The sequence below is a fragment of the Misgurnus anguillicaudatus genome, chromosome 5 (assembly GCF_027580225.2).
Source record: "Misgurnus anguillicaudatus chromosome 5, ASM2758022v2, whole genome shotgun sequence".
NCBI lineage: Eukaryota > Metazoa > Chordata > Actinopteri > Cypriniformes > Cobitidae > Misgurnus > Misgurnus anguillicaudatus.
Window position 1 is genome coordinate 2117227 of NC_073341.2, and position 15328 is coordinate 2132554.

The 15328-nt window shown below is 39.0% G+C and overlaps 1 protein-coding gene across 7 annotated transcripts in view; it reads left to right on the forward strand.

Annotated features, from left to right (window-relative positions):
- Positions 1-15328, forward strand: part of LOC129415025 (serine/threonine-protein kinase WNK2) — a 120201-nt gene that overhangs the window by 7691 nt on the left and 97182 nt on the right. The window lies entirely within an intron of this gene.

Genomic DNA, 15328 nt, shown 5'->3' on the forward strand with positions numbered 1-15328 from the left:
CATCAGAAAATGCAATGGCAGGCAGCAGGAATGAATATCATTAGGCCTATTTGAACATTATTTATAGTTAATAAACTTTGTGTCTTTAGAAACTATTCAGGTTCATTGCGTTCTGGAGCATGCAGCGCATTTACTCACGACGGCCAATAATATTAATGATAGGATTAAAATTACATTTAAAGAAGTCCTTTTTACAATGCTTTCCGCACAAAAATCAATCTTAGGTGAGTGACTGGACAAACGAAATACATTTTTATTAAAAGTAAATGAGATCAAAACAAAATCTAAATCTTTTCGCGCACCCCCTGGAAACTCTTCACGTACCCCCTGGGGTACGCGTACCCCCGGTTGGGAATCACTGCTCTAGACTGTTCCTTTAGCTCAACTGTGTTTGCAGTGCTTAGGTCGTGGGTTTGATTCTCAGGAAACACACATACAGATAAAAATTTTTTTATCACTTTAGATACTATATTGGTGTCTGTCAAATGGCTTAAATGTCAAATAGAGAAGTAGATCTTACCAGGCTTTATAGGTCATTTATATAATAGTGCCCGAAATTCAGAAGAGCCCCAATCTCTAACATGACATCCATGCTTGCTTTAATGTGTAAAGGTTTTTTTCCCCCATTTAATTGTCTATTAAGAAAAAACTGGTACAACTGGGGGTCCAGTTTTAGTTATTAACATACTTGACAGAAAACATCCAAGCTATAGAATTACTAGGGGTGTAATGGTTCTTGGTAAAGAATCAAATCGTCCCGTTATCCTCCCATGGTTCGGCACGCACGTGCACCGTGGTGCACTGTGTTTGATTCTACCACGCATATAGTTTGGTGCTATGTGGGGTTCTAAATAAGCTGTGGGTGTGTTTATGTGAGAGTACCTGTCCAATCAACTCATAGTAAGCAAATCCGTTGCCAACCTCACAGTTCCTCCTCACGTGTTGGTGTGTGTGTTGGGTACCGTTTAGCGCAGCAATAGAGACAGAGCGCAGTTATGCAAATTTGAAAACCACGCCCACCGGAGGGGAACAATCCAACTGTCTCCATTGACTTTGTATTGCGAGAGGCCGCCTGCTTGTCATTTCTGGCTTATAACAAAAACAGAATAATGCCTAAAAGCTGCTGCAAGCCAAAAAAACCCAGAAATACGTTTTTATAAACTGTCGAGCCGTAAAACCCAGCCTGAGAAAAAAGTGTATCGCCGACTACGTTTCCCCCTAGTGGACGCAGTTCTACTAATAGGAGTACGATGAAAAGTTGCCTGTTTCCACTTTTGTGTCTTTAAACGCTCGTTTTTTGGGGTCGACAGATTATAAAAACTTATTTACAGGTAAAACTTAAAAACAGAATAATGCATAAAAGCTGCTGTGTGACAAGGTGTACAGCTAACAAACCAAAAAAACCCAGAAATAAGTTTTTACAAGTTTATGTTTAGACTTCAGACAGAAGACACGTGAGACAAAGAGAAGCACAGCTGCTTATGACGCGCTGGATTTATTTCAGATGCTAGGAGTCCAAGACACGCACATTAAGTCCATGTGCGTGCAAGAAGGAATTCTCTCTCTACAAGCTTTCTTGCGTAAAGTGAAGCCCACAAACCCCCAATCGAGGAAAATCACGCAATGTGCATGATAATGTGAAACTATAATAATAATAATAAATAATAATGGCATAGCATTTTTTTTCTTTCAAAAAAAGTAAAAAACCTTGGAATGGAAGATGTAATCGAATCGAGGATTTTGAGAATCGTGACACCCCTAGTAACACACAGCAGTAAGTGACCATTGACTTCCATAGTAGGAAAAAAATATTTTGTAAGTATTGTGATAAATGATGGTAAGCACAGTTGACGGTACCCATTAAATTCCATCATATTTTTTTATTCCTACTATGGAAGTCAATGGTCACTTACTGCTGTATTTACCATAATTTCTCAAAATCTTCTTTTGTGTTCATCAGAAAAAATAAATTCATACAGGTTTAAAACAACATGAGGATGAGTAAATGATGACCAGAATTTTCATTTTAAAGTGAACTATCCCTTTAAGTCAGGGGTGGGCAACTCCTGGTCCTGAGGGCCACAGCCCTGCAGAGTTTAGCTTCAACCCTAATCAAACACAGCTGAAAAATCTAATTGAAGTCTGCAGGACTGTTTGGAAATGATATTCAAGTGTGTTCAATTAAGGTTGAAGCTAAACTCTGCAGGACTGTGGCCCTTGATGCCCACCCCTGCTTTAAGTCTACTGCAGCAGCGATGCTCAAGATGGTAAATTGTAAATGGACTGCATTTATATAGGGCTTTTATAGACCAATGGCCATTCAAAGGGCTTTACATATTGCCTTACATTCACACATTCAATCACACATTCATACACCGACAGTGGTGTCAGCCATACAAGGCACCATTCAGCTCGTCGGGAGCAGCTCGGGTTAGGTGTCTTGCTCAAGGACATGTTGAATGTTAACAAACTGATCTTCTTGCGAAAAAACTTGAAGATAGTGGCATAGAATATAAAAAGTAAGTGTTGTAAGCTCTTTTATGTTATTTTGAAGTGCACAGTAAGGGGCCAGTCACACCAAAAGCGTTTATGGCAGTTGCAGGCGCCTTTCTTGAATGATATTCTATGGGCAGGGTGCGTTTGCGTTCGCGTCTTTCCATTGTCCAATCGAATGAGAGGAGAGGCGGGCCTTATGTTGTGGTGAGTGAAGTTTACAGTTGCTTTGAAGAACCGGACTCCACTCGCTCACTCTCTCCTGCGTGTTTGTGCACCTCTCATCCTCAAACAAGGTCAGAGCAAGCACCCTCTTTTTAAAGTTTCTGCTAATATGACAGTTAACAGCAAAAGAGCGCTCACGCGTCAATATTTGATTGACAAGACAGCTGACTCGGTGGTTGCTTAGCAATAAGAAAAGCGGCGTCGGCCTGCTCTTTTTTTAAAAAAGGCAATGCGTCGCGCCTTGCGTTTGCAAGCGTTTAAAGGGCTTTTGGTATGACTGGCCCCTAATGTTGGCACATGTAGTATAATAATGCAAGTGCTCTTAAGTGAAAATGTTGATTTTGGCAGAGGTTAACCTGATTGAGCTTTTATTTTTGTAAAGACCTGTTGTGACCAAAGTGTTAGGTGTTTGTAACCAAATAAATAATTGAATTTTTCATTTGAATTTGGCATTAGCTTTTTGTCCCCACAAACACACACACCCACACCCACAAACATTCTGGTTTTCATGTTTTGTGAGGACATTCCATAGACGTAAAGCATTTTATACCACACAAACTGTATATTCTATTCTCCTTACCTACCCCATTTCCTAACCCCAACCATCACAGAAAACTTTCTGCTACTTCACGTTTTCAATAAACATCATTCTGTTTGATTTATAAGCATGTTTCCTCATGGGGACATCAAAATGTCCCTACAAGGTCACAAAAACACTGGTGCACCTATCTTTATGTGGACAATTGGTCCCCACAACTTGATAATTACCAGGTACACACACACACACACACACACACACACACACACCGAAACATACCGAAAATGTGACCCTAAACCGTGACACGCACTGAACCGTGAGTAATTTAAACCATTACACCCTTAAGAATTACACAGAAAGAATCTATAGGGTTCAGAGAAGAGTTGATGGATTGTAATTTGGCTGTTATATTTATACCACAATTAAGCAATAATCGTTCTTACAGGCTTTTTTTTCGATTGCTAAACGACAGTGAGCACAACTGGAGCTACATGTGCAAAACTCTAACTACAACCTGCAATACCAAAAGTCACCTGAGCACAACTCTTAAAACATGGCTCAAAACAGCTCAGTGCAGCCAAACACTATAAACAACCCTCAATGAGATAACACACAATGTCACTCAGAACACACTGAGAGTAAAAACACTAACATCAAACACCAATAAAGAAAATACTAACTTTTTATCTCTACAGTTTGAACAATTTCAGTGACTTCATACAAATTCAATTTCAATTCAATTCAATTTTTTTTATATAGCGCTTTTAACATTGGGTTATTGTTTCAAAGCAGCTTTACATTAATAGAAGCAGTGGAAAGCACAGAAAAACGACAGATAGCACAACATAATACACGATAGCACAAGCAGCTAAATTTGATGCGGCTATGAATCAACATTATAAGCGTGCGTATTGCTAATGTAACGTAAAGAAGAGGGTGCTAAGTTAAGCCCAAGAGGGCTGCCTCCCCGGGTTGAAAAACCCCCTAGGAGAAAAAAAACCCCAGGCTCAGCCGGGGAAGTAAAAAAAAGTCATAGGAGGGAAAAACCCTTGGGAGATATATTTATATTGAAACGATTAAGGAGATTCGGCGGAGGTTAAGCGGGTTCTGCCGGTGGTCGTTGGTCATGCATCAGCTGGGCATCACGTTGAAGGTCTGCCGGTGGGTCAGAGGTGTGCCGACTTTCACATTTACCGGAACTGGGTCTGTTTGTCTCATTGTCCTCAGAGAGGAGGACGAGACATAAAGAAAGAAAAACAAAACCCAATTAGCGTAGGGGCCATTCATATGTATACACCTGTACATATACACAAACATATATCCATATATATCCACACATATCTATATATACATATATACACATATATATACATACACATACACACACATACACATATATATACACATATACATATATACACATACACACATATACACATACATACACACACATGTACATATACGTATTGAAGATACAACGTCATCCTAGTGAAAGACTCTGCACAGTTTGGTTTAGGGAGAATGAGAAAAATGCACGGGACGGCGAATGTTTTGGAAATGGGTGCAGTGACACCCTTTTAAGGACTGAAGTCCCGCCCCCGACTAGTGGGCTTAACACCACAAATCTATACCCATCGTGCTTTATTGAAATCCGGACGAGCAAGGGAGTAAAGGGGAGACGGGGACGTGACTGCGCCAGCCATCTCTCTGATGCCTGTCAAAGTAATATTTTCTTCAAAGAATAATGTATTTATATATTGATTTGTCACATGATTTATTGAAATTTTTAGACCAGGACAATTCTTTATGGTAAATGAAAATTTGCAGTTTCCTTCAATAGTCTGGAGTAATTTATGGAATTATAGTAATGAGGGAAAAAATGTAGAAACTAAAAGTACATACTGTAATTCAAACAAATAATTAAGGAGCTAATACTGCCTCTCTCTAGCATCAGGCCACTACATGCCACCCTTCTCCCTCCACAAACCTATCTTCCTTTGTTCCATTTCCAAAATTAGTCTTTCTAAGCTCTACCTATCATATATAAAGTAATATTATATGTATATGAAATATATATATATGACATTGGAATTTATATTTATATGAAATTGCAGTTAGCAGTGTTTGAAAGGCACAAGTGTGAAATCAATTCTGTTTTGAATGTGTGGTTCACAGTTTTGACAGCAGTGTGTTAGCATTTGAACAAATTGTTGTAAATCCACAGTGTTGTGCAGGTTGTGGTTTAAGTCATGAGATAAGTGTGTAGAGTTTTGAAAACTGTGTTTAACCAATGAAAAATGAACTAGAGTTTGGTCCACATGAACTGCTGCTGTGCAGACTGTAGTTAGAGTTTTGCACATGTGACTCCAGTTGTGCCCACTGTCGTTTAGCAATCGAAAAAAACTGTAATGTATGGTCACATACTCTGGATATACACTGCAGATCTTGATAATGAAATCTGATTAGTTGACTTTATCCTGTATTTTTACGACCGCTTACGTCATCATTTAACAGCGACTCCTATCCGACATCTGCATTTACACTAAATACTTGGTGAAACAGTTAATCGCCATTACTTATGTGAGTAAACACGTTCTTGTTTGTAAACTATGCAAAAGTTTTTCAATTCGAAGCGTGCAGTCTGCTGAGGTCGCTTATGTAGGCTGAACAGCACAAGCCAGAAGCATATTACATGATAACAAATATAAATAAGGATAAACTACTTACTTAGGAATATTATCCTCCTCCATTGTTCTTCTTATGTAGGTTAAAGTTAACAATGACTGTATCTTTGCTGTTCCTCATTGTCCAGACATAACTGAAGATCTTCCTCACGTGTGTGTATAATTTTTATCATCCAAACAAAAGTAAAGTCTTTAAATCTGATCAATCTTTACCCTTTGTGTGTCATAGTTTGAACTGTTCATCTGTTCATTACCATGTGAACAGCGGGTACCGCCTGTGGGCGTGACCACATTAGAGATAATGAGCTCAGCCAGGAAAAACTGTACTCTCTTTAGTTCAATGCAAATTATATAAACGGGCAATATTTGTTTTTGATTATAATTAGTTTGTTTAAAAGTAGACATTTCAGACTTTATTTGGATATGTGTATCATGTTTCTTTGACGAGTGATCTCTGGCATAACCTTGCGCAGATAAAGGAGTCCGAGAACGTTTGCTTTCTCGATGCCCCCATCTCGCAAGCAGGGCTGTTTGGTGACACGGTAAAGGCTCTTCAGTTCTCTACGGTAAAGAAGCAGACGGAGGCGATTAAACACATCTTGTCTCCTCCAACAAAATTTTTTCTTGGGTAAGATGAACAATGGTAGGGAACGCATGCCTTCCTCCCACGCTCCACCATACAGCTACAAACCCCCTGGCACTATGAACCAGATTGTTCCCCTCGTACCTCTTGCACGGTATCTGGCAGTGTGGCTATTGCTACCCAGCCCGTTGCGTTGGTTGGTATGCACAATCCGTCTCAGCTATGCAATAAAATTTGCCAGATGCCCCCCCTCCAAGTTTTGCGGCGTTCTGTTCACCTCAGTCAGAGGCTAGAACATTGCGGTGCTTCGGGCGGAGGTGGCCACCCTTCTGGCCAAACTTCCTATATCTGGGTGCTTTAAAAAGCCCCGCTGGTGTTACTGGTGAGGGGTTTGTTCCTCCTCCTCGGATGAGGACCCCCTTTTACTTTCTGGAAGGTTTTGATGTCTTTTAGCTACAGTACGGCACGTTGTACTTGCCTATGATTGCTTTTTGAGGTCAAGACATGAAACAGAGTTGTGTTTCACATAGTAATAATAATAATAATAATAATAATGCATTTTATTTAGGCGCCTTTCAAACCACTCAAGGTCACCGTACAACAAGAAGCAACAGTAACAATAATATCAGAAGTAACAACAAAAAAAAATCAATTAAAAAAAAACTAGACTTGAGTGTACAAAGTAATCAAGAAAGATAAGCAAGTCTAAATAAATGAGTTTTAAGTTTGACTTTGAATTGGTCTAATGAATCTGATATACGGATGTTAGCTGGGAGAGAATTCCAAAGACGAGGAGAAACACGGCTAAAGGCCCTATGGCCCATGGTGGTTAGGCGAGCAGGAGGAGTATGAAGGAGACCCAATGAAGAGGAGCGAAGAGTTCAGGAGGGGGTGTGGGGCTGTAAAAGGTCGGAAAGGTAAGGTGGAGCGAGGCTATGAAGAGATTTGTATGTGAGGAGGAGAATTTTAAATGCAATTTGGAATTTGATTGGAAGCCAGTGTAATTGTTGGAGTGATGGGGTAATATGTTGAGTAAGTGAGGTCCGGGTTATGATGCGAGCTGCAGAATTCTGAATCAACTGAAGTTTACGAAGAGATTTGTGTGGTAAACCAAATAATAAAGAATTACAGTAATCAATACGAGAGGTTACAAGCGAATGAACAAGAATAGAAGAGCTATGTGTAGTGAGAAATGGCCGGAGACGAGTGATATTGCGGAGATGGAAATAACAAGACCTGGTTATATTATTAATATGGGCTTCAAATGAAAGGGTGCTGTCAAAGATAACCCCCAAGTTCCTAATCTGGTGAGAAGGAGAAATAGAGGAACCGTCAATAGGTAAAGAAAAACTGCTTGACTTGGAGAGAGTAGAATTAGTGCCAATGAGAAGCACTTCAGTCTTACTGCCATTAAGTTTAAGGAAATTTGCAGAAAACCAGACATTTATTTCATGAAGGCAGATGGTAAGACAGGGAGGGGGAAGGATGGAGTCAGGGTTGGTGGATATATAAAGCTGCGTATCATCAGCGTAACAGTGGAATTTAATACAGAATTTTGAAAAGATATTGCCGAGTGGGAGAAGGTAAATTAGGAACAATAGGGGTCCTAGGACAGAGCCTTGGGGAACACCACAGCTAACAGGGGAAGGTTGGGAGTTACATTTTTTCAGTTGTACGAACTGTGTGCGATCAGAAAGGTATGATAAAAACCAAGCATAAGGAACACCAGTGATACCAATGTCAGTTAAACGGTTTAAAAGAATACCATGTGAAATTGTGTCGAAAGCTGCACTTAGGCCCCCCATACTGTCGACAACATTGACACAACGTTGAGTGAACAACACAAAAGGGAACGTGTTGTAGGATTACACATTTATAAAAATGTTATATCTAGGTTCCAATGTAATAGCATATAAACTGAAAAAGTGATGTACATTGTGTTTTACATCTTGAGGTAAAGATTATGACATTCTACAATCAAGTCAGGCAGCCCAGGTTGCTAAGACATTAAGACATCTTGTCTTTATGCTCTTCCTGATCATTGGGAAGGGTACCAAGTTAAAGGTGATTGCTAAGCTCAAGGCGCAACTGTGCCTTTGTCTCTATGCATTTGAAGGTATGGGTGATACTGTTAGAATGATTGGATTAGCACCTATGCATTTGAATGACACTGTTATGCTGATGAGATCAGGACTGAAGCAATTCCTGGTATCGGGCTGATTCCTTGACTGAATTTACATGCTTTGTTTAAAGTTCAGTGCTTTGTATTCCATTTAGGGGACTGCCCCTTAAAATGTGTATAAATGCAACGTAGGGCTACTGTAAGTCAGACTTGGTGACTGCAGCGCCCAGAGCTCTATGCTCTGATTTGAAGATCGCTTTCTGCAATAAAGACTACTGCTCAAGGAAATCCAAGTCTCCTGGTCTTCGCTAAAAAGGTTTACAACAGTGTCCTCCCTGCCACAACACTTCTCATTCCGCTCAGCCTCATCGAGCTCCTCAGACACAAGCAAAAGAATGGGCGGAGACCGGTATTGAAATACCATTCGCTCAGTTTCATTGCAATTTCATTGACGTTTTTCACACAAGTCAGACCAGATCTCAAGAGCACACCCCATACTGTTGTCATCGACACAACATCTTGTTCCCTCCATCAGGGAACCGTGGTTACATACGTAACCGAGACATTTTATTGCAGAAATGTGAAGGATTGGTGCCCAGCATACAGAAACTACCGTATGCAAATTAGCATATGTTGAGCAATTTGCATAACTTGCAATATTAGCATAATCGTCTATTTTAACCACATATTTTGCACTGAATGGCCAATTTCTACAATATGTGAGTGGTTTTAGAGGTTTTAGAGGATGCTGATTTAATTTCTGGCATTTTCAGATTTCAAAGAGCTAATTTTATTACTTATTTTGATTTATTTAGTCAAAATTTTATTACTTTCAGTCATAATTTTTGGTCATTTTATGGTAAATAAAATAATCTTACATTTCAGAATCATGAGTGCTGTTGTGAATGTTGATGCATTGTTTACAGGGTTTAGTGAGGCTGAATCCCCTTCTGACACTTTTAAAGATTCAAAATTGCTTTTTGGATAAACAATGCATCTTTGTTAGGCTGAATGCATTTCTGGATGAAAAAGCAATGCGGGTATTTGACAAAACTTGGATCCTGCAACTGTACAATACATACTATGGGGTAGCTCTTTAAGACACCCAATGAGATTGCATCATCTAAGCCCATCACCATGTGTGATCAATGAACTATGTACAAATATACACTACATACATGCCATACAAAACAGGCCCCACAAGTCGATAGGGCCATGGCAGAAGGGCTGCCCAGGTTGGTCCGGAAGTTGCGAGATCCAACAGGGTCTGAAATTAAAACTTTGCCAGACGTACAAGTTAAATCTGAGTCTGGGCAACCCGGGTTTGCCTGCAAGGCTAACCAAGAGGGCCCCACCTCCGCACTACACAAATCGCACACTGGCTACCACCTTCAGGCAAACTGCTATGCCTCACAATTAATTAAAAGGCAGCCTCATCATCTTCAAATCCAAATCGACTTTATTTCTATAGCACATTTTATAAACACAAAGTTTCCAAAGTGCTGCACAAAAGACTCAGAACATACGAAACAATTTATAAATATAAAGTACAGAAGATAAAAATAATAAATACCACAAAAAGGACCATACGACTCAAGCGCAGTTAAAAGATAAGGAATAAAAGTGAGTCTTTAGATTAGACTTAAAACACTCAACTGAAGGAGCTGTTCGGACATGGAGGGGCAGAGCATTCCATAGTTTAGGTCCTATGACAGAAAAAGCCCTGTCACCCCGAGTTTTAAGTCTTGTCTTAGGGACTGCAAGCTGTAGCTGGCCCTCTGACCTCAGTGTCCGCGCTGGCGTATAAATTTGAACGAGGTCCGAGATATAGGTTGGGGCAAGTCCATGTACAGCTTTAAAAACAAACAATAAAATCTTAAAATCAATTCTAAAATGAACAGGAAGCCAGTGCAATGAGGCAAGGATTGGAGTTATATGGGTGCGCTTTTTAGTTCCTGTTAAAAGACGTGCTGCAGAATTTTGAAACTGTAAGGGTGAAAGTGCGTTTTGATTTATGCCAGTATAAATTGCATTAAATTAGTCTAAACCAGAAGAAATAAAGGCATGAGTAACTTGTTCAACATTGTTAAAAGACAAAAACGGTTTAACTTTGGCTAAAAGTCGAAGATGATAAAAACCAGATTTCACTACTGCATTTATTTGTTTGTTTAGTTTAAAATCATTCTATTTTTACCCCAAGGTTAGTTACAATAGGATGAACAAAATCATTTAGGGAGCCCAAATCTATCAGTGGGGCCAATCTGCATAATCTCTGTTTTACTCTCATTTAGTTTAAAAAAAAATTGGGCCAACCATGCTTTGACATCATTTAAACATTCAAGAATGGGTGTCGGGGGCTGCCTTCATGCTTTCTGATTGGCATGTAAATTTGACAATCATCAGCATACAAATGATAGGAGATGCCATGCTTTTTAAAAATCATTCCAAGTGGAAGAAGGTAAAATGAAAAGAGAATAGGACCAAGAATTGATCCCTGGGGAACCCCACAATTTAAAGGTGCAGTTGATGACGTATAGTCCCCCATTTTAACAAAAAAGCATCTCCCTGAAAGATAAGACTGAAACCACTTTAGGCAGTCCCCCTGACTCCCACACAGTTTTCCAAATGTGATAAAAGAATTTTGTGGTCAACTGTGTCAAAAGCAGCAGTGAGATCTAAAATCACTAAAATGGCTGAATCACCAGAATCTGTCATTAAAAACAGGTCATTAAAAACCTTTAAAAGTGCAGACTCAGTGCTATGATATACTTTAATTCAATTCAAGTCAATTTTATTTATATAGCGCTTTTCACAAGTGTTAATTGTTGCAAAGCAGCTTTACATGAGAAGATGTAGAGGAGAACACAGAAAATCAATAGATAATATAAGAAGTAGAGATAGCGGTTAAACCGTACAAGCGAGCATATTAATAATGTAACGTATACAGTAAAGTGCTAAGTTAAGCCAAAGTTGGCTGACTCTCCCTGGGATTAAAAACCCTCTAGGAAAAAAAACCCAATGGGAAAAAGTCCTAGAAGGACAAAAACCCTTGGGAGGAATTAATATATATTTATATATATATAAAAACGGTAGGGATAGGAGGCGGGTAAGCGAATTAAACTGGTTTAGCCGGTGGTCGTTGGTCGGGCATCGGCTGGTCATCACGTTGAAGGACAGCCAGTGGATCAGTGATGCAATGATCTTCACAGCAACCGGAACTGGGTCTGTTTGTCTCATGGTCCTCGTGGTTGAGGACGAGACAGGGAGAGAAAAACAGAATTCTATTAGCGTAGGGGCCGTTCGCATGCAATGCAAGTGTCAAACATTATAGTGGTTCAAGTCGGCTCGGTTCCAGACAGGCTAACTATTGCGGCAATAGTATATTACCCATATGAGGTATGTGAGTGCTTTGTTCTAGACAAACTAACTACTGCGGGAAATGTACATTTACTGGACATTTTATGTGAATGCTTTGTTAAAGAAGAATGTCTTAAGTTTAGATTTAAATTGATCGACTGTGTCTGATACTCGAACATTATTTGGTAAATCATTCCAGAGCTTAGGGGCTAAGTAGGAAAAGGATCTACCACCTTTAGACACTTTTTGACTACTCTCGCTACGCTGGGCAAGAAGGAACTACATCTCCCCACAGAGTCTGATTGCACCTAATTTTGCACTACTGGAATAAAATGAAGATGCCCTTTGGTATGACATTTCCCTACATTTTGTGTTTGTTCTCCTCTTTTCCCGTAGTGGAGCAATCCAACATATTGCAAAGTTCTTAAAATGATTTTGCTCCATATGAAGTTTTTTGTAGTATTGTATTTAGAAATGTGTTAACACATTTTGTTTGTCTTTATATTTTACATTTATATTTATATATTTTCACTTCGCTGCACACTTGAATTATTAGTAACGTCATTTGGGATTAATATATTGATGTTTTTGATAGTGTAAAGATTTGTTTGTTGTTACGATCAGTTATTTCCATATTTAACAGTATTATTTCAAACGAATTAAATTTTAGTTCGGATTTATGGTTTACTTTAAATATTTTGTTGTATATTGTAGCTACACCACCCCCTCTCCCTTTTAGACGAGGAACGTGTTTATAGTAATAGTCTTGTGGGGTGGATTCGTTTAAACTGATATAATCGTCTGCTTTAAGCCAGGTCTCTGTTAAACAGAGTGCATCTAAGTTTTGGTCAGTAAGAAACTACCGAAGCACAAAGTTAGAGGTATGGCGTTCAGCATGGAAAGAGAGTGTTCAACACTACAGACAGGCTATTAAAACCGCCAGATCTACCTATCTCAGTACGCTTATTAAAGAAAATCATAACAACCCTCGTATAAAGTGATATTCTAGCTTTGAAATAGGACGATAATTTGAAACATTTGTTGAGTCAAGTCCAGCTTTCTTAATATCCTTGACATTGAGAATATCAAAACCTGACTGAAAAATATCTAGGATGCCATGTAAATCCAGAAAAGACTGTAACTGCAAAAATACAAATTTTTCCAAAATTTTTGATAAAAAAGGAAGCTTTGAAATAGGACGATAATTTGAAACATTTGTTGAGTCAAGTCCAGCTTTCTTAATCAGTGGCTCAATCACAGCTTTTTTACAAAAAGCAGGCACAACTCCGAAAGACAGGCTACTATTTATTATTTCCTCAACATGAGAGCCAATCGTTTTCCATACATCCTTAAAAAAGTGTGGAGGGACGGGGTAAGATTGTGTGATCTATTGTGTCAAAGGCTGCACTAAGGTCTAGTAATATAAGGATTGAGATTTCACCACGATCGGATGTTAATAGGAGGTAATTTGTAACTCTAAGCAGCGCTGTCTCTGTGCTATGGTGGGGCCTGAATCCTGATTGTAACTTTTCATATGTATTATTATTCGCTATGAATGTGCGTAGCTGGCTTGCCACTACTTTTTCTAATATTTTAGAAAGAAAAGGTAGATTTGAGATTGGTCTAAAGTTATTAAGATCTCCCGGTCAAGGTTTGGTTTTTTAATGAGCGGTCTAATAACTGCTAGTTTGAAAGATGTTGGAACGTATCCTAATTCTAGAGATGAGTTAACGATATTTAGTACCGTGTCTGACACTACATGAAATACCTCTTTTAGTAATTTTGTGGGAATGGGGTCTAGTATACAGGCCCATGATTTGGATGACGTTACTAGTTTAGAGAGCTCTTCTATTGTAGTAGGTTTAAATGACTCAAGATGTTCGTATGGTAATCTAGTATTAAATGTACTATTGGGTAGAGTGGTGGCTGCTTGCGTAGTTTCTATGTTTTCCCTAATAAACATAATTTTGTTAGTAAAGAAGTTCATGAAGTTGTTACTATTGGTTTCTGTTTGTTCTTTGTTTCTAGTCAGTTTCGCAACTGTGCTAAAGAGGAAACGAGGGTTGTTATGATTTTCTTTAATAAGCGTACTGAGATAGGTAGATCTGGCGGTTTTAATAGCCTGTCTGTAGTGTTGAACACTCTCTTTCCATGCTGAATGCCATACCTCTAACTTTGTGCTTCGGTAGTTTCTTACTGACCAAAACTTAGATGCACTCTGTTTAACAGAGACCTGGCTTAAAGCAGACGATTATATCAGTTTAAACGAATCCACCCCACAAGACTATTACTATAAACACGTTCCTCGTCTAAAAGGGAGAGGGGGTGGTGTAGCTACAATATACAACAAAATATTTAAAGTAAACCATAAATCCAAACTAAAATTTAATTCGTTTGAAATAATACTGTTAAATATGGAAATAACTGATCGTAACAACAAACAAATCTTTACACTATCAAAAACATCAATATATTAATCCCAAATGACGTTACTAATAATTCAAGTGTGCAGCGAAGTGAAAATATATAAATATAAATGTAAAATATAAAGACAAACAAAATGTGTTAACACATTTCTAAATACAATACTACAAAAAACGTCATATGGAGCAAAATCATTTTAAGAACTTTGCAATATGTTGGATTGCTCCACTACGGGAAAAGAGGAGAACCAGCACAAAATGTAGGGAAATGTCATACCAAAGGGCATCTTCATTTTATTCCAGTAGTGCAAAATTAGGTGCAATCAGACTCTGTGGGGAGATGTGCAGTTCCTTCTTGCCCAGCATAGCGAGAGTAGTCTAGCCAACCAGCTGGGTTAGTCACACTTTCTTGGGGAAGTCAGTCACTCTCTAGCTAAAGAAAAGAAACAGTGGCTGTTTCTCAATGTCAAGGATACTTGCTTGGCAGGACTGGTCTTTCCAAGTCAGGGACTTTTTCAGAGGCTAGGCGAGACTCCTCTTTAGAATTTGGAGAACACGTAAATGGAACAGGCTAGCAAGTGCATGTCATTGCGTCATTACGTCAGTAAAAAGGCGTGCTTTCGGCACTGCGCATACTATTGTGGGGGATTTGAGAGTGCGAAGAGTATCCTTTCTTGTATATGGTATATTTTTAGAACCAAGAACTTAGTTCTTGGTTGCAATTCCGAGGATCCTCGACATTGAAACAGTACTTCGACAGATGATCCTTGACATTGAGAAACAGCCAGAGGTTAGCCACGTACCCAGTAAGAGTCCGCACGTCTCTCTCTTCATCTTGGATCTCCCTCTGGGTGATTGTCTCATTCCCATCACCTGGGATTGCCAGGTGTTTCTCATAATTCA